At 56.6% G+C, this 20,492-nt stretch overlaps 43 non-coding genes and 1 pseudogene across 43 annotated transcripts; all 44 read right to left on the bottom strand.

Moving 5' to 3' along the window:
- Positions 1–94: 94 nt before the first annotated feature.
- LOC135591663 (5S ribosomal RNA) lies at positions 95–213 on the bottom strand. Its single transcript, XR_010478585.1, has one exon. It is a non-coding gene; the product is annotated as a 5S ribosomal RNA (ribosomal RNA).
- A 350-nt stretch (positions 214–563) lies between these two features.
- On the bottom strand, positions 564–682 carry LOC135588203 (5S ribosomal RNA). The gene has a single exon (XR_010476143.1). It is a non-coding gene; the product is annotated as a 5S ribosomal RNA (ribosomal RNA).
- Positions 683–1,032: 350 nt separating this feature from the next.
- LOC135592281 (5S ribosomal RNA) lies at positions 1,033–1,151 on the bottom strand. Its single transcript, XR_010478978.1, has one exon. It is a non-coding gene; the product is annotated as a 5S ribosomal RNA (ribosomal RNA).
- A 350-nt stretch (positions 1,152–1,501) lies between these two features.
- Positions 1,502–1,620, bottom strand: LOC135588195 (5S ribosomal RNA). The gene has a single exon (XR_010476140.1). It is a non-coding gene; the product is annotated as a 5S ribosomal RNA (ribosomal RNA).
- A 350-nt stretch (positions 1,621–1,970) lies between these two features.
- Positions 1,971–2,089, bottom strand: LOC135592280 (5S ribosomal RNA). The gene has a single exon (XR_010478977.1). It is a non-coding gene; the product is annotated as a 5S ribosomal RNA (ribosomal RNA).
- Positions 2,090–2,439: 350 nt separating this feature from the next.
- LOC135588188 (5S ribosomal RNA) lies at positions 2,440–2,558 on the bottom strand. Its single transcript, XR_010476139.1, has one exon. It is a non-coding gene; the product is annotated as a 5S ribosomal RNA (ribosomal RNA).
- A 350-nt stretch (positions 2,559–2,908) lies between these two features.
- Positions 2,909–3,027, bottom strand: LOC135589436 (5S ribosomal RNA). The gene has a single exon (XR_010476849.1). It is a non-coding gene; the product is annotated as a 5S ribosomal RNA (ribosomal RNA).
- Positions 3,028–3,377: 350 nt separating this feature from the next.
- LOC135589447 (5S ribosomal RNA) lies at positions 3,378–3,496 on the bottom strand. The gene has a single exon (XR_010476860.1). It is a non-coding gene; the product is annotated as a 5S ribosomal RNA (ribosomal RNA).
- Positions 3,497–3,846: 350 nt separating this feature from the next.
- LOC135588180 (5S ribosomal RNA) lies at positions 3,847–3,965 on the bottom strand. The gene has a single exon (XR_010476138.1). It is a non-coding gene; the product is annotated as a 5S ribosomal RNA (ribosomal RNA).
- A 350-nt stretch (positions 3,966–4,315) lies between these two features.
- Positions 4,316–4,434, bottom strand: LOC135594005 (5S ribosomal RNA). Its single transcript, XR_010479946.1, has one exon. It is a non-coding gene; the product is annotated as a 5S ribosomal RNA (ribosomal RNA).
- Positions 4,435–4,784: 350 nt separating this feature from the next.
- LOC135589954 (5S ribosomal RNA) lies at positions 4,785–4,903 on the bottom strand. Its single transcript, XR_010477366.1, has one exon. It is a non-coding gene; the product is annotated as a 5S ribosomal RNA (ribosomal RNA).
- A 350-nt stretch (positions 4,904–5,253) lies between these two features.
- Positions 5,254–5,372, bottom strand: LOC135593521 (5S ribosomal RNA). Its single transcript, XR_010479673.1, has one exon. It is a non-coding gene; the product is annotated as a 5S ribosomal RNA (ribosomal RNA).
- Positions 5,373–5,722: 350 nt separating this feature from the next.
- Positions 5,723–5,841, bottom strand: LOC135593515 (5S ribosomal RNA). Its single transcript, XR_010479671.1, has one exon. It is a non-coding gene; the product is annotated as a 5S ribosomal RNA (ribosomal RNA).
- Positions 5,842–6,191: 350 nt separating this feature from the next.
- LOC135593120 (5S ribosomal RNA) lies at positions 6,192–6,310 on the bottom strand. The gene has a single exon (XR_010479403.1). It is a non-coding gene; the product is annotated as a 5S ribosomal RNA (ribosomal RNA).
- Positions 6,311–6,660: 350 nt separating this feature from the next.
- On the bottom strand, positions 6,661–6,779 carry LOC135589580 (5S ribosomal RNA). Its single transcript, XR_010476992.1, has one exon. It is a non-coding gene; the product is annotated as a 5S ribosomal RNA (ribosomal RNA).
- Positions 6,780–7,129: 350 nt separating this feature from the next.
- On the bottom strand, positions 7,130–7,248 carry LOC135589943 (5S ribosomal RNA). The gene has a single exon (XR_010477355.1). It is a non-coding gene; the product is annotated as a 5S ribosomal RNA (ribosomal RNA).
- A 350-nt stretch (positions 7,249–7,598) lies between these two features.
- LOC135593415 (5S ribosomal RNA) lies at positions 7,599–7,717 on the bottom strand. Its single transcript, XR_010479580.1, has one exon. It is a non-coding gene; the product is annotated as a 5S ribosomal RNA (ribosomal RNA).
- Positions 7,718–8,067: 350 nt separating this feature from the next.
- Positions 8,068–8,186, bottom strand: LOC135592255 (5S ribosomal RNA). The gene has a single exon (XR_010478968.1). It is a non-coding gene; the product is annotated as a 5S ribosomal RNA (ribosomal RNA).
- A 350-nt stretch (positions 8,187–8,536) lies between these two features.
- On the bottom strand, positions 8,537–8,655 carry LOC135593619 (5S ribosomal RNA). The gene has a single exon (XR_010479737.1). It is a non-coding gene; the product is annotated as a 5S ribosomal RNA (ribosomal RNA).
- Positions 8,656–9,005: 350 nt separating this feature from the next.
- LOC135588547 (5S ribosomal RNA) lies at positions 9,006–9,124 on the bottom strand. Its single transcript, XR_010476328.1, has one exon. It is a non-coding gene; the product is annotated as a 5S ribosomal RNA (ribosomal RNA).
- Positions 9,125–9,474: 350 nt separating this feature from the next.
- On the bottom strand, positions 9,475–9,593 carry LOC135593040 (5S ribosomal RNA). The gene has a single exon (XR_010479367.1). It is a non-coding gene; the product is annotated as a 5S ribosomal RNA (ribosomal RNA).
- Positions 9,594–9,943: 350 nt separating this feature from the next.
- On the bottom strand, positions 9,944–10,062 carry LOC135593491 (5S ribosomal RNA). Its single transcript, XR_010479663.1, has one exon. It is a non-coding gene; the product is annotated as a 5S ribosomal RNA (ribosomal RNA).
- A 350-nt stretch (positions 10,063–10,412) lies between these two features.
- Positions 10,413–10,531, bottom strand: LOC135588521 (5S ribosomal RNA). Its single transcript, XR_010476313.1, has one exon. It is a non-coding gene; the product is annotated as a 5S ribosomal RNA (ribosomal RNA).
- A 350-nt stretch (positions 10,532–10,881) lies between these two features.
- On the bottom strand, positions 10,882–11,000 carry LOC135588518 (5S ribosomal RNA). The gene has a single exon (XR_010476312.1). It is a non-coding gene; the product is annotated as a 5S ribosomal RNA (ribosomal RNA).
- A 349-nt stretch (positions 11,001–11,349) lies between these two features.
- Positions 11,350–11,468, bottom strand: LOC135593487 (5S ribosomal RNA). The gene has a single exon (XR_010479662.1). It is a non-coding gene; the product is annotated as a 5S ribosomal RNA (ribosomal RNA).
- Positions 11,469–11,818: 350 nt separating this feature from the next.
- Positions 11,819–11,937, bottom strand: LOC135591420 (5S ribosomal RNA). The gene has a single exon (XR_010478521.1). It is a non-coding gene; the product is annotated as a 5S ribosomal RNA (ribosomal RNA).
- A 350-nt stretch (positions 11,938–12,287) lies between these two features.
- LOC135593634 (5S ribosomal RNA) lies at positions 12,288–12,406 on the bottom strand. Its single transcript, XR_010479743.1, has one exon. It is a non-coding gene; the product is annotated as a 5S ribosomal RNA (ribosomal RNA).
- A 350-nt stretch (positions 12,407–12,756) lies between these two features.
- Positions 12,757–12,875, bottom strand: LOC135594215 (5S ribosomal RNA). Its single transcript, XR_010480033.1, has one exon. It is a non-coding gene; the product is annotated as a 5S ribosomal RNA (ribosomal RNA).
- A 350-nt stretch (positions 12,876–13,225) lies between these two features.
- On the bottom strand, positions 13,226–13,344 carry LOC135593038 (5S ribosomal RNA). The gene has a single exon (XR_010479363.1). It is a non-coding gene; the product is annotated as a 5S ribosomal RNA (ribosomal RNA).
- A 350-nt stretch (positions 13,345–13,694) lies between these two features.
- Positions 13,695–13,813, bottom strand: LOC135593482 (5S ribosomal RNA). Its single transcript, XR_010479661.1, has one exon. It is a non-coding gene; the product is annotated as a 5S ribosomal RNA (ribosomal RNA).
- Positions 13,814–14,163: 350 nt separating this feature from the next.
- Positions 14,164–14,282, bottom strand: LOC135593031 (5S ribosomal RNA). Its single transcript, XR_010479361.1, has one exon. It is a non-coding gene; the product is annotated as a 5S ribosomal RNA (ribosomal RNA).
- A 350-nt stretch (positions 14,283–14,632) lies between these two features.
- On the bottom strand, positions 14,633–14,751 carry LOC135593476 (5S ribosomal RNA). The gene has a single exon (XR_010479659.1). It is a non-coding gene; the product is annotated as a 5S ribosomal RNA (ribosomal RNA).
- Positions 14,752–15,101: 350 nt separating this feature from the next.
- On the bottom strand, positions 15,102–15,220 carry LOC135593112 (5S ribosomal RNA). Its single transcript, XR_010479401.1, has one exon. It is a non-coding gene; the product is annotated as a 5S ribosomal RNA (ribosomal RNA).
- A 350-nt stretch (positions 15,221–15,570) lies between these two features.
- Positions 15,571–15,689, bottom strand: LOC135593825 (5S ribosomal RNA). Its single transcript, XR_010479838.1, has one exon. It is a non-coding gene; the product is annotated as a 5S ribosomal RNA (ribosomal RNA).
- Positions 15,690–16,039: 350 nt separating this feature from the next.
- On the bottom strand, positions 16,040–16,158 carry LOC135590548 (5S ribosomal RNA). Its single transcript, XR_010477961.1, has one exon. It is a non-coding gene; the product is annotated as a 5S ribosomal RNA (ribosomal RNA).
- A 350-nt stretch (positions 16,159–16,508) lies between these two features.
- Positions 16,509–16,627, bottom strand: LOC135593999 (5S ribosomal RNA). The gene has a single exon (XR_010479944.1). It is a non-coding gene; the product is annotated as a 5S ribosomal RNA (ribosomal RNA).
- Positions 16,628–16,972: 345 nt separating this feature from the next.
- On the bottom strand, positions 16,973–17,091 carry LOC135592437 (5S ribosomal RNA). The gene has a single exon (XR_010479051.1). It is a non-coding gene; the product is annotated as a 5S ribosomal RNA (ribosomal RNA).
- A 350-nt stretch (positions 17,092–17,441) lies between these two features.
- Positions 17,442–17,560, bottom strand: LOC135593226 (5S ribosomal RNA). The gene has a single exon (XR_010479460.1). It is a non-coding gene; the product is annotated as a 5S ribosomal RNA (ribosomal RNA).
- Positions 17,561–17,910: 350 nt separating this feature from the next.
- On the bottom strand, positions 17,911–18,029 carry LOC135590537 (5S ribosomal RNA). The gene has a single exon (XR_010477950.1). It is a non-coding gene; the product is annotated as a 5S ribosomal RNA (ribosomal RNA).
- Positions 18,030–18,374: 345 nt separating this feature from the next.
- Positions 18,375–18,494, bottom strand: LOC135592520 (5S ribosomal RNA; annotated as a pseudogene).
- A 350-nt stretch (positions 18,495–18,844) lies between these two features.
- LOC135593029 (5S ribosomal RNA) lies at positions 18,845–18,963 on the bottom strand. The gene has a single exon (XR_010479352.1). It is a non-coding gene; the product is annotated as a 5S ribosomal RNA (ribosomal RNA).
- Positions 18,964–19,308: 345 nt separating this feature from the next.
- Positions 19,309–19,427, bottom strand: LOC135592434 (5S ribosomal RNA). The gene has a single exon (XR_010479049.1). It is a non-coding gene; the product is annotated as a 5S ribosomal RNA (ribosomal RNA).
- Positions 19,428–19,777: 350 nt separating this feature from the next.
- LOC135593021 (5S ribosomal RNA) lies at positions 19,778–19,896 on the bottom strand. Its single transcript, XR_010479336.1, has one exon. It is a non-coding gene; the product is annotated as a 5S ribosomal RNA (ribosomal RNA).
- Positions 19,897–20,246: 350 nt separating this feature from the next.
- LOC135593475 (5S ribosomal RNA) lies at positions 20,247–20,365 on the bottom strand. Its single transcript, XR_010479645.1, has one exon. It is a non-coding gene; the product is annotated as a 5S ribosomal RNA (ribosomal RNA).
- Between the last annotated feature and the right edge of the window lie 127 nt (positions 20,366–20,492).

Raw genomic sequence — 20,492 nt, 5'->3', positions numbered from 1 at the left:
ACACTGACTGCGTAGCGGTCATGGCAAATTCCGTGCCCGAAAACAATCGTCTCGGAGGTCTACGGGAGATGTTTCGTATCTCGGGACGCAAAAAGAAGTGCAACACGAGGACTTCCCGGGGGGTCACCCATCCTAGTACTACTCTCGCCCAAGCACGCTTAACTTCGGAGTTCTGAAGGGATCGGGTGGTTTAGTGCTGGTATGATCGCATCGGTTTCGGGTGCTTCGTCCCTCGCCTATGTGCACGTCGCGGCCGGCGCATCAACGTCCGGAGCCTCTTGCCCGTCACGGAACCGCCGGCGCTTTCTCGAACGATCACGAAATCCCTATTGGAATCTCTCTCCGAGCCCTAGCCCAACGACCGCGTATCGGTCACGGCAAGCTCGCGCCGAAACCATCGGCACTTTCTCGAACGATCTCTGAATCACTATTGCGACCCCAATCCGGAAAGCTCTTTCCGAGCCCCACGACACTGACTGCGTAGCGGTCATGGCAAATTCCGTGCCCGAAAACAATCGTCTCGGAGGTCTACGGGAGATGTTTCGTATCTCGGGACGCAAAAAGAAGTGCAACACGAGGACTTCCCGGGGGGTCACCCATCCTAGTACTACTCTCGCCCAAGCACGCTTAACTTCGGAGTTCTAATAGGATCCGGTGGTTTAGTGCTGGTATGATCGCACCGGTTTCGGGTGCTTCGTCCCTCGCCTATGTGCACGTCGCGGCCGGCGCATCAACGTCCGGAGCCTCTTGCCCGTCACGAAACCGCCGGCGCTTTCTCGAACGATCACGAAATCCCTATTGGAATCTCTCTCCGAGCCCTAGCCCAACGACCGCGTATCGGTCACGGCAAGCTCGCGCCGAAACCATCGGCACTTTCTCGAACGATCTCTGAATCACTATTGCGACCCCAATCCGGAAAGCTCTTTCCGAGCCCCACGACACTGACTGCGTAGCGGTCATGGCAAATTCCGTGCCCGAAAACAATCGTCTCGGAGGTCTACGGGAGATGTTTCGTATCTCGGGGCGCAAAAAGAAGTGCAACACGAGGACTTCCCGGGGGGTCACCCATCCTAGTACTACTCTCGCCCAAGCACACTTAACATCGGAGTTCTAAAGGGATCTGGCGGTTTAGTGCTGGTATGATCGCACCGGTTTCGGGTGCTTCGTCCCTCGCCTATGTGCACGTCGCGGCCGGCGCATCAACGTCCGGAGTCTCTTGCCCGTCACGAAACCGCCGGCGCTTTCTCGAACGATCACGAAATCCCTATTGGAATCTCTCTCCGAGCCCTAGCCCAACGACCGCGTATCGGTCACGGCAAGCTCGCGCCGAAACCATCGGCACTTTCTCGAACGTTCTCGGAATCGCTATTGCGACCCCAATCCGGAAAGCTCTTTCCGAGCCCCACGATACTGACTGCGTAGCGGTCATGGCAAATTCCGTGCCCGAAAACAATCGTCTCGGAGGTCTACGGGAGATGTTTCGTATCTCGGGACGCAAAAAGAAGTGCAACACGAGGACTTCCCGGGGGGTCACCCATCCTAGTACTACTCTCGCCCAAGCACGCTTAACTTCGGAGTTCTAATAGGATCCGGTGGTTTAGTGCTGGTATGATCGCACCGGTTTCGGGTGCTTCGTCCCTCGCCTATGTGCACGTCGCGGCCGGCGCATCAACGTCCGGAGCCTCTTGCCCGTCACGAAACCGCCGGCGCTTTCTCGAACGATCACGAAATCCCTATTGGAATCTCTCTCCGAGCCCTAGCCCAACGACCGCGTATCGGTCACGGCAAGCTCGCGCCGAAACCATCGGCACTTTCTCGAACGATCTCTGAATCACTATTGCGACCCCAATCCGGAAAGCTCTTTCCGAGCCCCACGACACTGACTGCGTAGCGGTCATGGCAAATTCCGTGCCCGAAAACAATCGTCTCGGAGGTCTACGGGAGATGTTTCGTATCTCGGGACGCAAAAAGAAGTGCAACACGAGGACTTCCCGGGGGGTCACCCATCCTAGTACTACTCTCGCCCAAGCACACTTAACATCGGAGTTCTAAAGGGATCTGGCGGTTTAGTGCTGGTATGATCGCACCGGTTTCGGGTGCTTCGTCCCTCGCCTATGTGCACGTCGCGGCCGGCGCATCAACGTCCGGAGTCTCTTGCCCGTCACGAAACCGCCGGCGCTTTCTCGAACGATCACGAAATCCCTATTGGAATCTCTCTCCGAGCCCTAGCCCAACGACCGCGTATCGGTCACGGCAAGCTCGCGCCGAAACCATCGGCACTTTCTCGAACGATCTCGGAATCGCTATTGCGACCCCAATCCGGAAAGCTCTTTCCGAGCCCCACGATACTGACTGCGTAGCGGTCATGGCAAATTCCGTGCCCGAAAACAATCGTCTCGGAGGTCTACGGGAGATGTTTCGTATCTCGGGACGCAAAAAGAAGTGCAACACGAGGACTTCCCGGGGGGTCACCCATCCTAGTACTACTCTCGCCCAAGCACGCTTAACTTCGGAGTTCTAATAGGATCCGGTGGTTTAGTGCTGGTATGATCGCACCGGTTTCGGGTGCTTCGTCCCTCGCCTATGTGCACGTCGCGGCCGGCGCATCAACGTCCGGAGCCTCTTGCCCGTCACGAAACCGCCGGCGCTTTCTCGAACGATCACGAAATCCCTATTGGAATCTCTCTCCGAGCCCTAGCCCAACGACCGCGTATCGGTCACGGCAAGCTCGCGCCGAAACCATCGGCACTTTCTCGAACGATCTCTGAATCACTATTGCGACCCCAATCCGGAAAGCTCTTTCCGAGCCCCACGACACTGACTGCGTAGCGGTCATGGCAAATTCCGTGCCCGAAAACAATCGTCTCGGAGGTCTACGGGAGATGTTTCGTATCTCGGGACGCAAAAAGAAGTGCAACACGAGGACTTCCCGGGGGGTCACCCATCCTAGTACTACTCTCGCCCAAGCACGCTTAACTTCGGAGTTCTAATAGGATCCGGTGGTTTAGTGCTGGTATGATCGCATCGGTTTCGGGTGCTTCGTCCCTCGCCTATGTGCACGTCGCGGCCGGCGCATCAACGTCCGGAGCCTCTTGCCCGTCACGAAACCGCCGGCGCTTTCTCGAACGATCACGAAATCCCTATTGGAATCTCTCTCCGAGCCCTAGCCCAACGACCGCGTATCGGTCACGGCAAGCTCGCGCCGAAACCATCGGCACTTTCTCGAACGATCTCGGAATCGCTATTGCGACCCCAATCCGGAAAGCTCTTTCCGAGCCCCACGATACTGACTGCGTAGTGGTCATGGCAAATTCCTTGCCCGAAAACAATCGTCTCGGAGGTCTACGGGAAATGTTTCGTATCTCGGGACGCAAAAAGAAGTGCAACACGAGGACTTCCCGGGGGGTCACCCATCCTAGTACTACTCTCGCCCAAGCACACTTAACATCGGAGTTCTGAAGGGATCCGGTGGTTTAGTGCTGGTATGATCGCACCGGTTTCGGGTGCTTCGTCCCTCGCCTATGTGCACGTCGCGGCCGGCGCATCAACGTCCGGAGCCTCTTGCCCGTCACGAAACCGCCGGCGCTTTCTCGAACGATCACGAAATCCCTATTGGAATCTCTCTCCGAGCCCTAGCCCAACGACCGCGTATCGGTCACGGCAAGCTCGCGCCGAAACCATCGGCACTTTCTCGAACGATCTCTGAATCACTATTGCGACCCCAATCCGGAAAGCTCTTTCCGAGCCCCACGACACTGACTGCGTAGCGGTCATGGCAAATTCCGTGCCCGAAAACAATCGTCTCGGAGGTCTACGGGAGATGTTTCGTATCTCGGGACGCAAAAAGAAGTGCAACACGAGGACTTCCCGGGGGGTCACCCATCCTAGTACTACTCTCGCCCAAGCACGCTTAACTTCGGAGTTCTAATAGGATCCGGTGGTTTAGTGCTGGTATGATCGCACCGGTTTCGGGTGCTTCGTCCCTCGCCTATGTGCACGTCGCGGCCGGCGCATCAACGTTCGGAGCCTCTTGCCCGTCACGAAACCGCCGGCGCTTTCTCGAACGATCACGAAATCCCTATTGGAATCTCTCTCCGAGCCCTAGCCCAACGACCGCGTATCGGTCACGGCAAGCTCGCGCCGAAACCATCGGCACTTTCTCGAACGATCTCGGAATCGCTATTGCGACCCCAATCCGGAAAGCTCTTTCCGAGCCCCACGACACTGACTGCGTAGCGGTCATGGCAAATTCCGTGCCCGAAAACAATCGTCTCGGAGGTCTACGGGAGATGTTTCGTATCTCGGGACGCAAAAAGAAGTGCAACACGAGGACTTCCCGGGGGGTCACCCATCCTAGTACTACTCTCGCCCAAGCACGCTTGACTTCGGAGTTCTGAAGGGATCCGGTGGTTTAGTGCTGGTATGATCGCACCAGTTTCGGGTGCTTCGTCCCTCGCCTATGTGCACGTCGCGGCCGGCGCATCAACGTCCGGAGCCTCTTGCCCGTGACGGAACCGCCGGCGCTTTCTCGAACGATCACGAAATCCCTATTGGAATCTCTCTCCGAGCCCTAGCCCAACGACCGCGTATCGGTCACGGCAAGCTCGCGCCGAAACCATCGGCACTTTCTCGAACGATCTCTGAATCACTATTGCGACCCCAATCCGGAAAGCTCTTTCCGAGCGCCACGACACTGACTGCGTAGCGGTCATGGCAAATTCCGTGCCCGAAAACAATCGTCTCGGAGGTCTACGGGAGATGTTTCGTATCTCGGGACGCAAAAAGAAGTGCAACACGAGGACTTCCCGGGGGGTCACCCATCCTAGTACTACTCTCGCCCAAGCACGCTTAACTTCGGAGTTCTAATAGGATCCGGTGATTTAGTGCTGGTATGATCGCATCGGTTTCGGGTGCTTCGTCCCTCGCCTATGTGCACGTCGCGGCCGGCGCATCAACGTCCGGAGCCTCTTGCCCGTCACGAAACCGCCGGCGCTTTCTCGAACGATCACGAAATCCCTATTGGAATCTCTCTCCGAGCCCTAGCCCAACGACCGCGTATCGGTCACGGCAAGCTCGCGCCGAAACCATCGGCACTTTCTCGAACGATCTCGGAATCGCTATTGCGACCCCAATCCGGAAAGCTCTTTCCGAGCCCCACGATACTGACTGCGTAGTGGTCATGGCAAATTCCGTGCCCGAAAACAATCGTCTCGGAGGTCTACGGGAGATGTTTCGTATCTCGGGACGCAAAAAGAAGTGCAACACGAGGACTTCCCGGGGGGTCACCCATCCTAGTACTACTCTCGCCCAAGCACGCTTAACTTCGGAGTTCTGAAGGGATCCGGTGGTTTAGTGCTGGTATGATCGCACCGGTTTCGGGTGCTTCGTCCCTCGCCTATGTGCACGTCGCGGCCGGCGCATCAACGTCCGGAGCCTCTTGCCCGTCACGAAACCGCCGGCGCTTTCTCGAACGATCACGAAATCCCTATTGGAATCTCTCTCCGAGCCCTAGCCCAACGACCGCGTATCGGTCACGGCAAGCTCGCGCCGAAACCATCGGCACTTTCTCGAACGATCTCGGAATCGCTATTGCGACCCCAATCCGGAAAGCTCTTTCCGAGCCCCACGATACTGACTGCGTAGTGGTCATGGCAAATTCCGTGCCCGAAAACAATCGTCTCGGAGGTCTACGGGAGATGTTTCGTATCTCGGGACGCAAAAAGAAGTGCAACACGAGGACTTCCCGGGGGGTCACCCATCCTAGTACTACTCTCGCCCAAGCACGCTTAACTTCGGAGTTCTGAAGGGATCCGGTGGTTTAGTGCTGGTATGATCGCACCGGTTTCGGGTGCTTCGTCCCTCGCCTATGTGCACGTCGCGGCCGGTGCATCAACGTCCGGAGCCTCTTGCCAGTGACGGAACCGCCGGCGCTTTCTCGAACGATCACGAAATCCCTATTGGAATCTCTCTCCGAGCCCTAGCCCAACGACCGCGTATCGGTCACGGCAAGCTCGCGCCGAAACCATCGGCACTTTCTCGAACGATCTCGGAATCGCTATTGCGACCCCAATCCGGAAAGCTCTTTCGGAGCCCCACGATACTGACTGTGTAGCGGTCACGGCAAATTCCGTGCCCGAAAACAATCATCTCGGAGGTCTACGGGAGATGTTTCGTATCTCGGGACGCAAAAAGTAGTGCAACACGAGGACTTCCCGGGTGGTCACCCATCCTAGTACTACTCTCGCCCAAGCACGCTTAACTTCGGAGTTCTGATGGGATCCGGTGGTTTAGTGCTGGTATGATCGCACCGGTTTCGGGTGCTTCGTCCCTCGCCTATGTGCAGGTCGCGGCCAGCGCATCAACGTCCGGAGCCTCTGGCCCGTCACGAAACCGCCGGCGCTTTTTCGAACGATCACGAAATCCTTATTGCAAGCTCTCTCCGAGCCCTTGCCCAATGACTGCGTATCGGTCACGGCAAGCTCGCGCCGAAACCATCGGAACTTTCTCGAACGATCTCGGAATCGCTATTGCGACCCCAATCCGGAAAGCTCTTTCCGAGCCCCACGATACTGACTGCGTAGCGGTCACGGCAAATTCCGTGCCCGAAAACAATCGTCTCGGAGGTCTACGGGAGATGTTTCGTATCTCGGGACGCAAAAAGAAGTGCAACACGAGGACTTCCCGGGAGGTCACCCATCCTAGTACTACTCTCGCCCAAGCACGCTTAACTTCGGAGTTCTGAAGGGATCCGGTGGTTTAGTGCTTGTATGATCGCACCGGTTTCGGGAGCTTCGTCCCTCGCCTATGTGCACGTCGCGGCCGGCGCATCAACGTCCGGAGCCTCTTGCCCGTCACGAAACCGCCGGCGCTTTCTCGAACGATCACGAAATCCCTATTGGAAGCTCTCTCCGAGCCCTAGCCCAACGACCGCGTATCGGTCACGGCAAGCTCGCGCCGAAACCATCGGCACTTTCTCGAACGATCTCGGAATCGCTATTGCGACCCCAATCCGGAAAGCTCTTTACGAGCCCCACGACACTGACTGCGTAGCGGTCATGGCAAATTCCGTGCCCGAAAACAATCGTCTCGGAGGTTTACGGGAGATGTTTCGTATCTCGGGACGCAGAAAGAAGTGCAACACGAGGACTTCCCGGGGGGTCACCCATCCTAGTACTACTCTCGCCCAAGCACGCTTAACTTCGGAGTTCTAATAGGATCCGGTGATTTAGTGCTGGTATGATCGCATCGGTTTCGGGTGCTTCGTCCCTCGCCTATGTGCACGTCGCGGCCGGCGCATCAACGTCCGGAGCCTCTTGCCCGTCACGAAACCGCCGGCGCTTTCTCGAACGATCACGAAATCCCTATTGGAATCTCTCTCCGAGCCCTAGCCCAACGACCGCGTATCGGTCACGGCAAGCTCGCGCCGAAACCATCGGCACTTTCTCGAACGATCTCGGAATCGCTATTGCGACCCCAATCCGGAAAGCTCTTTCCGAGCCCCACGACACTGACTGCGTATCGGTCATGGCAAATTCCGTGCCCGAAAACAATCGTCTCGGAGGTCTACGGGAGATGTTTCGTATCTCGGGACGCAAAAAGTAGTGCAACACGAGGACTTCCCGGGGGGTCACCCATCCTAGTACTACTCTCGCCCAAGCACGCTTAACTTCGGAGTTCTGAAGGGATCCGGTGGTTTAGTGCTGGTATGATCGCACCGGTTTCGGGTGCTTCGTCCCTCGCCTATGTGCACGTCGCGGCCGGCGCATCAACGTCCGGAGCCTCTTGCCCGTCACGGAACCGCCGGCGCTTTCTCCAACGATCACGAAATCCCTATTGGAATCTCTCTCCGAGCCCTAGCCCAATGACCGCGTATCGGTCACGGCAAGCTCGCGCCGAAACCATCGGCACTTTCTCGAACGATCTCGGAATCGCTATTGCGACCCCAATCCGGAAAGCTCTTTCCGAGCCCAACGATACTGACTGCGTAGCGGTCATGGCAAATTCCTTGCCCGAAAACAATCGTCTCGGAGGTCTACGGGAGATGTTTCGTATCTCGGGACGCAAAAAGAAGTGCAACACGAGGACTTCCCGGGGGGTCACCCATCCTAGTACTACTCTCGCCCAAGCACACTTAACATCGGTGTTCTGAAGGGATCCGGTGGTTTAGTGCTGGTATGATCGCACCGGTTTCGGGTGCTTCGTCCCTCGCCTATGTGCACGTCGCGGCCGGCGCATCAACGTCCGGAGTCTCTTGCCCGTCACGAAACCGCCGGCGCTTTCTCGAACGATCACGAAATCCCTATTGGAATCTCTCTCCGAGCCCTAGCCCAACGACCGCGTATCGGTCACGGCAAGCTCGCGCCGAAACCATCGGCACTTTCTCGAACGTTCTCGGAATCGCTATTGCGACCCCAATCCGGAAAGCTCTTTCCGAGCCCCACGATACTGACTGCGTAGCGGTCATGGCAAATTCCGTGCTCGAAAACAATCGTCTCGGAGGTCTACGGGAGATGTTTCGTATCTCGGGACGCAAAAAGAAGTGCAACACGAGGACTTCCCGGGGGGTCACCCATCCTAGTACTACTCTCGCCCAAGCACGCTTAACTTCGGAGTTCTAATAGGATCCGGTGGTTTCGTGCTGGTATGATCGCACCGGTTTCGGGTGCTTCGTCCCTCGCCTATGTGCACGTCGCGGCCGGCGCATCAACGTCCGGAGCCTCTTGCCCGTCACGAAACCGCTGGCGCTTTCTCGAACGATCACGAAATCCCTATTGGAATCTCTCTCCGAGCCCTAGCCCAACGACCGCGTATCGGTCACGGCAAGCTCGCGCCGAAACCATCGGCACTTTCTCGAACGATCTCTGAATCGCTATTGCGACCCCAATCCGGAAAGCTATTTCCGAGCCCCACGACACTGACTGCGTAGCGGTCATGGCAAATTCCTTGCCCGAAAACAATCGGCTCGGAGGTCTACGGGAGATGTTTCGTATCTCGGGACGCAAAAAGAAGTGCAACACGAGGACTTCCCGGGGGGTCACCCATCCTAGTACTACCCTCGCCCAAGCACGCTTAACTTCGAAGTTCTGAAGGGATCCGGTGGTTTAGTGCTGGTATGATCGCACCGGTTTCGGGTGCTTCGTCCCTCGCCTATGTGCACGTCACGGCCGGCGCATCAACGTCCGGAGCCTCTTGCCCGTCACGGAACCGCCGACGCTTTCTCGAACGATCACGAAATCCCTATTGGAAGCTCTCTCCGAGCCCTAGCCCAACGACCGCGTATCGGTCACGGCAAGCTCGCGCCGAAACCATCGGCACTTTCTCGAACGATCTCGGAATCGCTATTGCGACCCCAATCCCGAAAGCTCTTTCCGAGCCCCACGATACTGACTGCGTAGTGGTCACGGCAAATTCCGTGCCCGAAAACAATCGTCTCGGAGGTCTACGAGAGATGTTTCGTATCTCAGGACGCAAAAAGGAGTGCAACACGAGGACTTCCCGGGGGGTCACCCATCCTAGTACTACTCTCGCCCAAGCACGCTTAACTTCGGAGTTCTGATGGGATCCGGTGGTTTAGTGCTGGTATGATCGCACCGGTTTCGGGTGCTTCGTCCCTCGCCTATGTGCACGTCGCGGCCGGCGCATCAACGTCCGGAGCCTCTTGCCCGTCACGAAATTGTCGGCGCTTTCACGAACGATCACGAAATCCCAATTGGAAGCTCTCTCCGAGCCTTAGCCCAACGACCGCGTATCGGTCACGGCAAGCTCGCGCCGAAACCATCGGCACTTTCTCGAACGATCTCGGAATCGCTATTGCGACCCCAATCTGGAAAGCTCTTTTCGAGCCCCACGATACTGATTGTGGAGCGGTCACGGCAAATTCCGTGCCCGAAAACAATCGTCTCGGAGGTCTACGGGAGATGTTTCGTATCTCGGGATGCAAAAAGAAGTGCAACACGAGGACTTCCCGGGGGGTCACCCATCCTAGTACTCCCCTCGCCCAAGCACGCTTAACTTCGGAGTTCTAATGGGATCCGGTGGTTTAGTGCTGGTATGATCGCACCGGTTTCGGGTGCTTCGTCCCTCGCCTATGTGCACGTCGCGGCCGGCGCATCAACGTCCATAGCCTCTTGCCCGTCACGAAATTGTCGGCGCTTTCACGAACGAACAGGAAATCCCTATTGGAAGCTCTCTCCGAGCACTAGCCCAACGACCGCGTATCGGTCACGGCAAGCTCGCGCCGAAACCATCGGCACTTTCTCGAACGATCTCGGAATCGCTATTGCGACCCCAATCCGGAAAGCTCTTTACGAGCCCCACGACACTGACTGCGTAGCGGTCATGGCAAATTCCGTGCCCGAAAACAATCGTCTCGGAGGTCTACGGGAGATGTTTCGTATCTCGGGACGCAAAAAGAAGTGCAACACGAGGACTTCCCGGGGGGTCACCCATCCTAGTACTACTCTCGCCCAAGCACGCTTAACTTCGGAGTTCTAATAGGATCCGGTGATTTAGTGCTGGTATGATCGCACCGGTTTCGGGTACTTCGTCCCTCGCCTATGTGCACGTCGCGGCCGGCGCATCAACGTCCATAGCCTCTTGCCCGTCACGAAATTGTCGGCGCTTTCACGAACGAACAGGAAATCCCTATTGGAAGCTCTCTCCGAGCACTAGCCCAACGACCGCGTATCGGTCACGGCAAGCTCGCGCCGAAACCATCGGCACTTTCTCGAACGATCTCGGAATCGCTATTGCGACCCCAATCCGGAAAACTCTTTACGAGCCCCACGACACTGACTGCGTAGCGGTCATGGCAAATTCCGTGCCCGAAAACAATCGTCTCGGAGGTCTACGGGAGATGTTTCGTATCTCGGGACGCAGAAAGAAGTGCAACACGAGGACTTCCCGGGGGGTCACCCATCCTAGTACTACTCTCGCCCAAGCACGCTTAACTTCGGAGTTCTAATAGGATCCGGTGATTTAGTGCTGGTATGATCGCACCGGTTTCGGGTGCTTCGTCCCTAGCCAATATGCACGTCGCGGCCGGCGCATCAACGTCCGGAGCCGCTTGCCCGTCACGAAATTGTCGGCGCTTTCACGAACGATCACGAAATCCCAATTGGAAGCTCTCTCCAAGCCTTAGCCCAACGACCGCGTATCGGTCACGGCAAGCTCGCGCCGAAACCATCGACACTTTCTCGAACGATCTCGGAATCGCTATTGCGACCCCAATCTGGAAACTCTTTTAGAGCCCCACGATACTGATTGTGGAGCGGTCACGGCAAATTCCGTGCCCGAAAACAATCGTCTCGGAGGTCTACGGGAGATGTTTCGTATCTCGGGATGCAAAAAGAAGTGCAACACGAGGACTTCCCGGGGGGTCACCCATCCTAGTACTCCCCTCGCCCAAGCACGCTTAACTTCGGAGTTCTAATGGGATCCGGTGGTTTAGTGCTGGTATGATCGCACCGGTTTCGGGTGCTTCGTCCCTCGCCTATGTGCACGTCGCGGCCGGCGCATCAACGTCCATAGCCTCTTGCCCGTCACGAAATTGTCGGCGCTTTCACGAACGAACAGGAAATCCCTATTGGAAGCTCTCTCCGAGCACTAGCCCAACGACCGCGTATCGGTCACGGCAAGCTCGCGCCGAAACCATCGGCACTTTCTCGAACGATCTCGGAATCGCTATTGCAACCCCAATCCCGAAAGCTCTTTCCGAGCCCCACGATACTGACTGCGTAGTGGTCACGGCAAATTCCGTGCCCGAAAACAATCATCTCGGAGGTCTACGGGAGATGTTTCGTATCTCGGGATGCAAAAAGAAGTGCAACACGAGGACTTCCCGGGGAGTCACCCATCCTAGTACTCCTCTCGCCCAAGCACGCTTAACTTCGGAGTTCGAATGGGATCCGGTGGTTTAGTGTTGGTATGATCGCACCGGTTTCGGGTGCTTCGTCCCTCGCCTATGTGCACGTCGCGGCCGGCGCATCAACGTCCATAGCCTCTTGCCCGTCACGAAATTGTCGGCGCTTTCACGAACGATCACGAAATCCCTATTGGAAGCTCTCTCCGAGCTCTAGCCCAACGACCGCGTATCAGTCACGGCATGCTCGCACCGAAACCATCGACACTTTCTCGAACGATCTCGGAATCGCTATTGCGAACACAATCCGGAAAGCTCTTTCCGAGCCCCACGATACTGACTGCGTAGCGGTCACGGCAAATTCCGTGCCCGAAAACAATCGTCTCGGAGGTCTACGGAAGATGTTTCATATCTCGGGACGCAAAAAGGAGTGCAACACGAGGACTTCCCGGGGGGTCACCCATCCTAGTACTACTCTCGCCCAAGCACGCTTAACTTCAGAGTTCTGATGGGATCCGGTGGTTTAGTGCTGGTATGATCGCACCGGTTTCGGGTGCTTCATCCCTAGCCTATGTGCACGTCGCGGCCGGCGCATCAACGTCCGGAGCCTCTTGCCCGTAACGAAACCGCCGGTGCTTTCTCGAACGATCACGAAATCCCTATTGCAAGCTCTCTCCGAGCCCTAGCCCAATGACTGCGTATCGGTCACGGCAAGCTCGCGCCGAAACCATCGGCACTTTCTCGAACGATCTCGGAATCGCTATTGCGACCCCAATCCGGAAAGCTCTTTCCGAGTCCCACGATACTGACTGCGTAACGGTCACGGCAAATTCCATGCCCGAAAACAATCGTCTCGGAGGTCTACGGGAGATGTTTCGTATCTCGGGATGCAAAAAGAAGTGCAACACGAGGACTTCCCGGGGGGTCACCCATCGTAGTACTCCTCTCGCCCAAGCACGCTTAACTTCGGAGTTCTAATGGGATCCGGTGGTTTAGTGCTGGTATGATCGCACCGGTTTCGGGTGCTTCGTCCCTCGCCTATGTGCACGTCGCGGCCGGCGCATCAAAGTCCATAGCCTCTTGCCCGTCACGAAATTGTCGGCTCTTTCACGAACGATCACGAAATCCCTATTGGAAGCTCTCTCCGAGCCCTAGCCCAACGACCGCGTATCGGTCACGGCAAGCTCGCACCGAAACCATCGACACTTTCTCGAACGATCTCGGAATCGCTATTGCGACCACAATCCGGAAAGCTCTTTCCGAGCCCCACGATACTGACTGTGTAGCGGTCATGGCAAATTCCGTGCCCGAAAACAATCGCCTCGGAGGTCTACGGAAGATGTTTCATATCTCGGGACGCAAAAAGGAGTGCAACACGAGGACTTCCCGGGGGGTCACCCATCCTAGTACTACTCTCGCCCAAGCACGCTTAACTTCGGAGTTCTGATGGGATCCGGTGGTTTAGTGCTGGTATGATCGCACCGGTTTCGGGTGCTTCATCCCTAGCCTATGTGCACGTCGCGGCCGGCGCATCAACGTCCGGAGCCTCTTGCCCGTAACGAAACCGCCGGTGCTTTCTCGAACGATCACAAAATCCCTATTGCAAGCTCTCTCCGAGCCCTAGCCCAATGACTGCGTATCGGTCACGGTAAGCTCGCGCCGAAACCATCGGCACTTTCTCGAACGATCTCGGAATCGCTATTGCGACCCCAATCTGGAAAGCTCTTTTCGAGCCCCACGATACTGATTGTGGAGCGGTCACGGCAAATTCCGTGCCCGAAAACAATCGTCTCGGAGGTCTACGGGAGATGTTTCGTATCTCGGGATGCAAAAAGAAGTGCAACACGAGGACTTCCCGGGGGGTCACCCATCCTAGTACTCCCCTCGCCCAAGCACGCTTAACTTCGGAGTTCTAATGGGATCCGGTGGTTTAGTGCTGGTATGATCGCACCGGTTTCGGGTGCTTCGTCCCTCGCCTATGTGCACGTCGCGGCCGGCGCATCAACGTCCATAGCCTCTTGCCCGTCACGAAATTGTCGGCGCTTTCACGAACGATCAGGAAATCCCTATTGGAAGCTCTCTCGGAGCCCTAGCCCAACGACCGCGTATCGGTCACGGCAAGCTCGCGCCGAAACCATCGGCACTTTCTCGAACGATCTCGGAATCGCTATTGCGACCCCAATCCCGAAAGCTCTTTCCGAGCCCCACGATACTGACTGCGTAGTAGTCACGGCAAATTCCGTGCCCGAAAACAATCGTCTCGGAGGTCTACGGGAGATGTTTCGTATCTCAGGACGCAAAAAGGAGTGCAACACGAGGACTTCCCGGGGGGTCACCCATCCTAGTACTACTCTCGCCCAAGCACGCTTAACTTCGGAGTTCTGATGGGATCCGGTGGTTTAGTGCTGGTATGATCGCACCGGTTTCGGGTGCTTCGTCCCTCGCCTATGTGCACGTCGCGGCCGGCGCATCAACGTCCGGAGCCTCTTGCCCGTCACGAAACTGCCGGTGCTTTCTCGAACGATCACGAAATCCCTATTGCTAGCTCTATCCGAGCCCTAGCCCAATGACTGCGTATCGGTCACGGCAAGCTCGCGCCGAAACCATCGGCACTTTCTCGAACGATCTCGGAATCGCTATTGCGACCCCAATCCGGAAAGCTCTTTCCGAGCCCCACGATACTGACTGCGTAACGGTCACGGCAAATTCCGTGCCCGAAAACAATCGTCTCGGAGGTCTACGGGAGATGTTTCGTATCTCGGGATGCAAAAAGAAGTGCAACACGAGGACTTCCCGGGGGGTCACCCATCCTAGTACTCCCCTCGCCCAAGCACGCTTAACTTCGGAGTTCTAATGGGATCCGGTGGTTTAGTGCTGGTATGATCGCACCGGTTTCGGGTGCTTCGTCCCTCGCCTATGTGCACGTCGCGGCCGGTGCATCAACGTCCATAGCCTCTTGCCCGTCACGAAATTGTCGGCGCTTTCACGAACGATCACGAAATCCCTATTGGAAGCTCTCTCGGAGCCCTAGCCCAACGACCGCGTATCGGTCACGGCAAGCTCGCGCCGAAACCATCGGCACTTTCTCGAACGATCTCGGAATCGCTATTGCGACCCCAATCCCGAAAGCTCTTTCCGAGCCCCACGATACTGACTGCGTAGTGGTCACGGCAAATTCCGTGCCCGAAAACAATCGTCTCGGAGGTCTACGGGAGATGTTTCGTATCTCAGGACGCAAAAAGGAGTGCAACACGAGGACTTCTCGGGGGGTCACCCATCCTAGTACTACTCTCGCCCAAGCACGCTTAACTTCGGAGTTCTGATGGGATCCGGTGGTTTAGTGCTGGTATGATCGCACCGGTTTCGGGTGCTTCGTCCCTCGCCTATGTGCACGTCGCGGCCGGCGCATCAACGTCCGGAGCCTCTTGCCCGTCACGAAACTGCCGGTGCTTTCTCGAACGATCACGAAATCCCTATTGCAAGCTCTCTCCGAGCCCTAGCCCAATGACTGCGTATCGGTCACGGCAAGCTCGCGCCGAAACCATCGGCACTTTCTCGAACGATCTCGGAATCGCTATTGCGACCCCAATCCGGAAAGCTCTTTTCGAGCCCCACGATACTGACTGCGTAACGGTCACGGCAAATTCCGTGCCCGAAAACAATCGTCTCGGAGGTCTACGGGAGATGTTTCGTATCTCGGGATGCAAAAAGAAGTGCAACACGAGGACTTCCCGGGGGGTCACCCATCCTAGTACTCCTCTCGCCCAAGCACGCTTAACTTCGGAGTTCTAATGGGATCCGGTGGTTTAGTGCTGGTATGATCGCACCGGTTTCGGGTGCTTCGTCCCTCGCCTATGTGCACGTCGCGGTCGGCGCATCAACGTCCATAGCCTCTTGCCCGTCACGAAATTGTCGGCGCTTTCAAGAACGATCACGAAATCCCTATTGGAAGCTCTCTCCGAGCCCTAGCCCAACGACCGCGTATCGGTCACGGCAAGCTCGCACCGAAACCATCGACACTTTCTCGAACGATCTCGGAATCGCTATTGCCACCACAATCCGGAAAGCTCTTTCCGAGCCCCACGATACTGACAGCGTAGCGGTCACGGCAAATTCCGTGCCCGAAAACAATCGTCTCGGAGGTCTACGGAAGATGTTTCATATCTCGGGACGCAAAAAGGAGTGCAACACGAGGAATTCCCGGGGGGTCACCCATCCTAGTACTACTCTCACCCAAGCACGCTTAACTTCGGAGTTCTGATGGGATCCGGTGATTTAGTGCTGGTATGATCGTACCGGTTTCGGGTGCTTCGTCCCTAGCTAATATGCACGTCGCGGCCGGCGCATCAACGTCCGGAGCCTCTCGCCCGTCACGAAACCGCCGGTGCTTTCTCGAACGATCACGAAATCCTTATTGCAAGCTCTCTCCGAGCCCTAGCCCAATGACTGCGTATCGGTCACGGCAAGCTCGCGCCGAAACCATCGGAACTTTCTCGAACGATCTCGGAATCGCTATTGCGACCCCAATCCGGAAAGCTCTTTCCGAGCCCCACGATACTGACTGCGTAATGGTCACGGCAAATTCCGTGCCCGAAAACAATCGTCTCGGAGGTCTACGGAAGACGTTTCATATCTCGGGACGCAAAAAGGAGTGCAACACGAGGACTTCCCGGGGGGTCACCCATCCTAGTATTACTCTCGCCCAAGCACGCTTAACTTCGGAGTTCTGATGGGATCCGGTGGTTTAGTGCTGGTATGATCGCACCGGTTTCGGGTGCTTCATCCCTAGCCTATGTGCACGTCGCGGCCGGCGCATCAACGTCCGGAGCCTCTTGCCCGTAACGAAACCGCCGGTGCTTTCTCGAACGATCACGAAATCCCTATTGCAAACTCTCTCCGAGCCCTAGCCCAATGACTGCGTATCGGTCACGGCAAGCTCGCGCCGAAACCATCGGCACTTTCTCGAACGATCTCGGAATCGCTATTGCGACACCAATCCGGAAAGCTCTTTCCGAGCCCCACGATACTGACTGCGTAACGGTCACGGCAAATTCCGTGCCCGAAAACAATCGTCTCGGAGGTCTACGGGAGATGTTTCGTATCTCGGGATGCAAAAAGAAACGCAAGGACTTCCCGGGGGGTCACCCATCCTAGTACTCCTCTCGCCCAAGCACGCTTAACTTCGGAGTTCTAATGGGATCCGGTGGTTTAGTGCTGGTATGATCGCACCGGTTTCGGGTGCTTCGTCCCTCGCCTATGTGCACGTCGCGGCCGGCGCATCAACGTCCATAGCCTCTTGCCCGTCACGAAATTGTCGGCGCTTTCACGAACGATCACGAAATCCCTATTGGAAGCTCTCTCCGAGCCCTAGCCCAACGACCGCGTATCGGTCACGGCAAGCTCGCACCGAAACCATCGACACTTTCTCGAACGATCTCGGAATCGCTATTGCGACCACAATCCGGAAAGCTCTTTCCGAGCCCCACGATACTGACTGCGTAGCGGTCACGGCAAATTCCGTGCCCGAAAACAATCGTCTCGGAGGTCTACGGAAGATGTTTCATATCTCGGGACGCAAAAAGGAGTGCAACACGAGGACTTCACGGGGGGTCACCCATCCTAGTACTACTCTCGCCCAAGCACGCTTAACTTCGGAGTTCTGATGGGATCCGGTGGTTTAGTGCTGGTATGATCGCACCGGTTTCGGGTGCTTCGTCCCTCGCCTATGTGCACGTCGCGGTCGGCGCATCAACGTCCATAGCCTCTTGCCCGTCACGAAATTGTCGGCGCTTTCACGAACGATCACGAAATCCCTATTGGAAGCTCTCTCCGAGCCCTAGCCCAACGACCGCGTATCGGTCACGGCAAGCTCGCACCGAAACCATCGACACTTTCTCGAACGATCTCGGAATCGCTATTGCGACCCCAATCCGGAAAGCTCTTTCCGAGCCCCACGATACTGACTGTGTTGCGGTCACGGCAAATTCCGTGCCCGAAAACAATCGTCTCGGAGGTCTACGGAAGATGTTTCATATCTCGGGACGCAAAAAGGAGTGCAACACGAGGAATTCCCGGGGGGTCACCCATCCTAGTACTACTCTCACCCAAGCACGCTTAACTTCGGAGTTCTGATGGGATCCGGTGATTTAGTGCTGGTATGATCGTACCGGTTTCGGGTGCTTCGTCCCTAGCTAATATGCACGTCGCGGCTGGCGCATCAACGTCCGGAGCCTCTCGCCCGTCACGAAACCGCCGGTGCTTTCTCGAACGATCACGAAATCCTTATTGCAAGCTCTCTCCGAGCCCTAGCCCAATGACTGCGTATCGGTCACGGCAAGCTCGCGCCGAAACCATCGGAACTTTCTCGAACGATCTCGGAATCGCTATTGCGACCCCAATCCGGAAAGCTCTTTCCGAGCCCCACGATACTGACTGCGTAACGGTCACGGCAAATTCCGTGCCCGAAAACAATCGTCTCGGAGGTCTACGGGAGATGTTTCGTATCTCGGGATGCAAAAAGAAACACAAGGACTTCCCGGGGGGGTCACCCATCCTAGTACTCCTCTCACCCAAGCACGCTTAACTTCGGAGTTCTAATGGGATCCGGTGGTTTAGTGCTGGTATGATCGCACCGGTTTCGGGTGCTTCGTCCCTCGCCTATGTGCACGTCGCGGCCGGCGCATCAACGTCCATAGCCTCTTGCCCGTCACGAAATTGTCGGCGCTTTCACGAACGATCACGAAATCCCTATTGGAAGCTCTCTCCGAGCCCTAGCCCAACGACCGCGTATCGGTCACGGCAAGCTCGCACCGAAACCATCGACACTTTCTCGAACGATCTCGGAATCGCTATTGCGACCACAATCCGGAAAGCTCTTTCCGAGCCCCACGATACTGACTGCGTAGCGGTCACGGCAAATTCCGTGCCCGAAAACAATCGTCTCGGAGGTCTACGGAAGATGTTTCATATCTCGGGACGCAAAAAGGAGTGCAACACGAGGACTTCCCGGGGGGTCACCCATCCTAGTACTACTCTCGCCCAAGCACGCTTAACTTCGGAGTTCTGATGGGATCCGGTGGTTTAGTGCTGGTATGATCGCACCGGTTTGGGGTGCTTCATCCCTAGCCTATGTGCACGTCGCGGCCGGCGCATCAACGTCCGGAGCCTCTTGCCCGTAACGAAACCGCCGGTGCTTTCTCGAACGATCACGAAATCCCTATTGCAAACTCTCTCCGAGCCCTAGCCCAATGACTGCGTATCGGTCACGGCAAGCTCGCGCCGAAACCATCGGCACTTTCTCGAACGATCTCGGAATCGCTATTGCGACACCAATCCGGAAAGCTCTTTCCGAGCCCCACGATACTGACTGCGTAACGGTCACAGCAAATTCCGTGCCCGAAAACAATCGTCTCGGAGGTCTACGGGAGATGTTTCGTATCTCGGGATGCAAAAAGAAACGCAAGGACTTCCCGGGGGGTCACCCATCCTAGTACTCCTCTCGCCCAAGCACGCTTAACTTCGGAGTTCTAATGGGATCCGGTGGTTTAGTGCTGGTATGATCGCACCGGTTTCGGGTGCTTCGTCCCTCGCCTATGTGCACGTCGCGGCCGGCGCATCAACGTCCATAGCCTCTTGCCCGTCACGAAATTGTCGGCGCTTTCACGAACGATCACGAAATCCCTATTGGAAGCTCTCTCCGAGCCCTAGCCCAACGACCGCGTATCGGTCACGGCAAGCTCGCACCGAAACCATCGACACTTTCTCGAACGATCTCGGAATCGCTATTGCGACCACAATCCGGAAAGCTCTTTCCGAGCCCCACGATACTGACTGTGTAGCGGTCATGGCAAATTCCGTGCCCGAAAACAATCGTCTCGGAGGTCTACGGAAGATGTTTCATATCTCGGGACGCAAAAAGGAGTGCAACACGAGGACTTCCCGGGGGGTCACCCATCCTAGTACTACTCTCGCCCAAGCACGCTTAACTTCGGAGTTCTGATGGGATCCGGTGGTTTAGTGCTGGTATGATCGCACCGGTTTCGGGTGCTTCATCCCTAGCCTATGTGCACGTCGCGGCCGGCGCATCAACGTCCGGAGCCTCTTGCCCGTAACGAAACCGCCGGTGCTTTCTCGAACGATCACAAAATCCCTATTGCAAGCTCTCTCCGAGCCCTAGCCCAATGACTGCGTATCGGTCACGGTAAGCTCGCGCCGAAACCATCGGCACTTTCTCGAACGATCTCGGAATCGCTATTGCGACCCCAATCTGGAAAGCTCTTTTCGAGCCCCACGATACTGATTGTGGAGCGGTCACGGCAAATTCCGTGCCCGAAAACAATCGTCTCGGAGGTCTACGGGAGATGTTTCGTATCTCGGGATGCAAAAAGAAGTGCAACACGAGGACTTCCCGGGGGGTCACCCATCCTAGTACTCCCCTCGCCCAAGCACGCTTAACTTCGGAGTTCTAATGGGATCCGGTGGTTTAGTGCTGGTATGATCGCACCGGTTTCGGGTGCTTCGTCCCTCGCCTATGTGCACGTCGCGGCCGGCGCATCAACGTCCATAGCCTCTTGCCCGTCACGAAATTGTCGGCGCTTTCACGAACGATCAGGAAATCCCTATTGGAAGCTCT

The sequence above is a fragment of the Musa acuminata genome, chromosome BXJ1-1, assembly GCF_036884655.1.
Source record: "Musa acuminata AAA Group cultivar baxijiao chromosome BXJ1-1, Cavendish_Baxijiao_AAA, whole genome shotgun sequence".
In the NCBI taxonomy this organism is placed as follows: Eukaryota; Viridiplantae; Streptophyta; class Magnoliopsida; order Zingiberales; family Musaceae; genus Musa; species Musa acuminata.
This window is presented reverse-complemented; position numbering and strand designations above follow the sequence as displayed.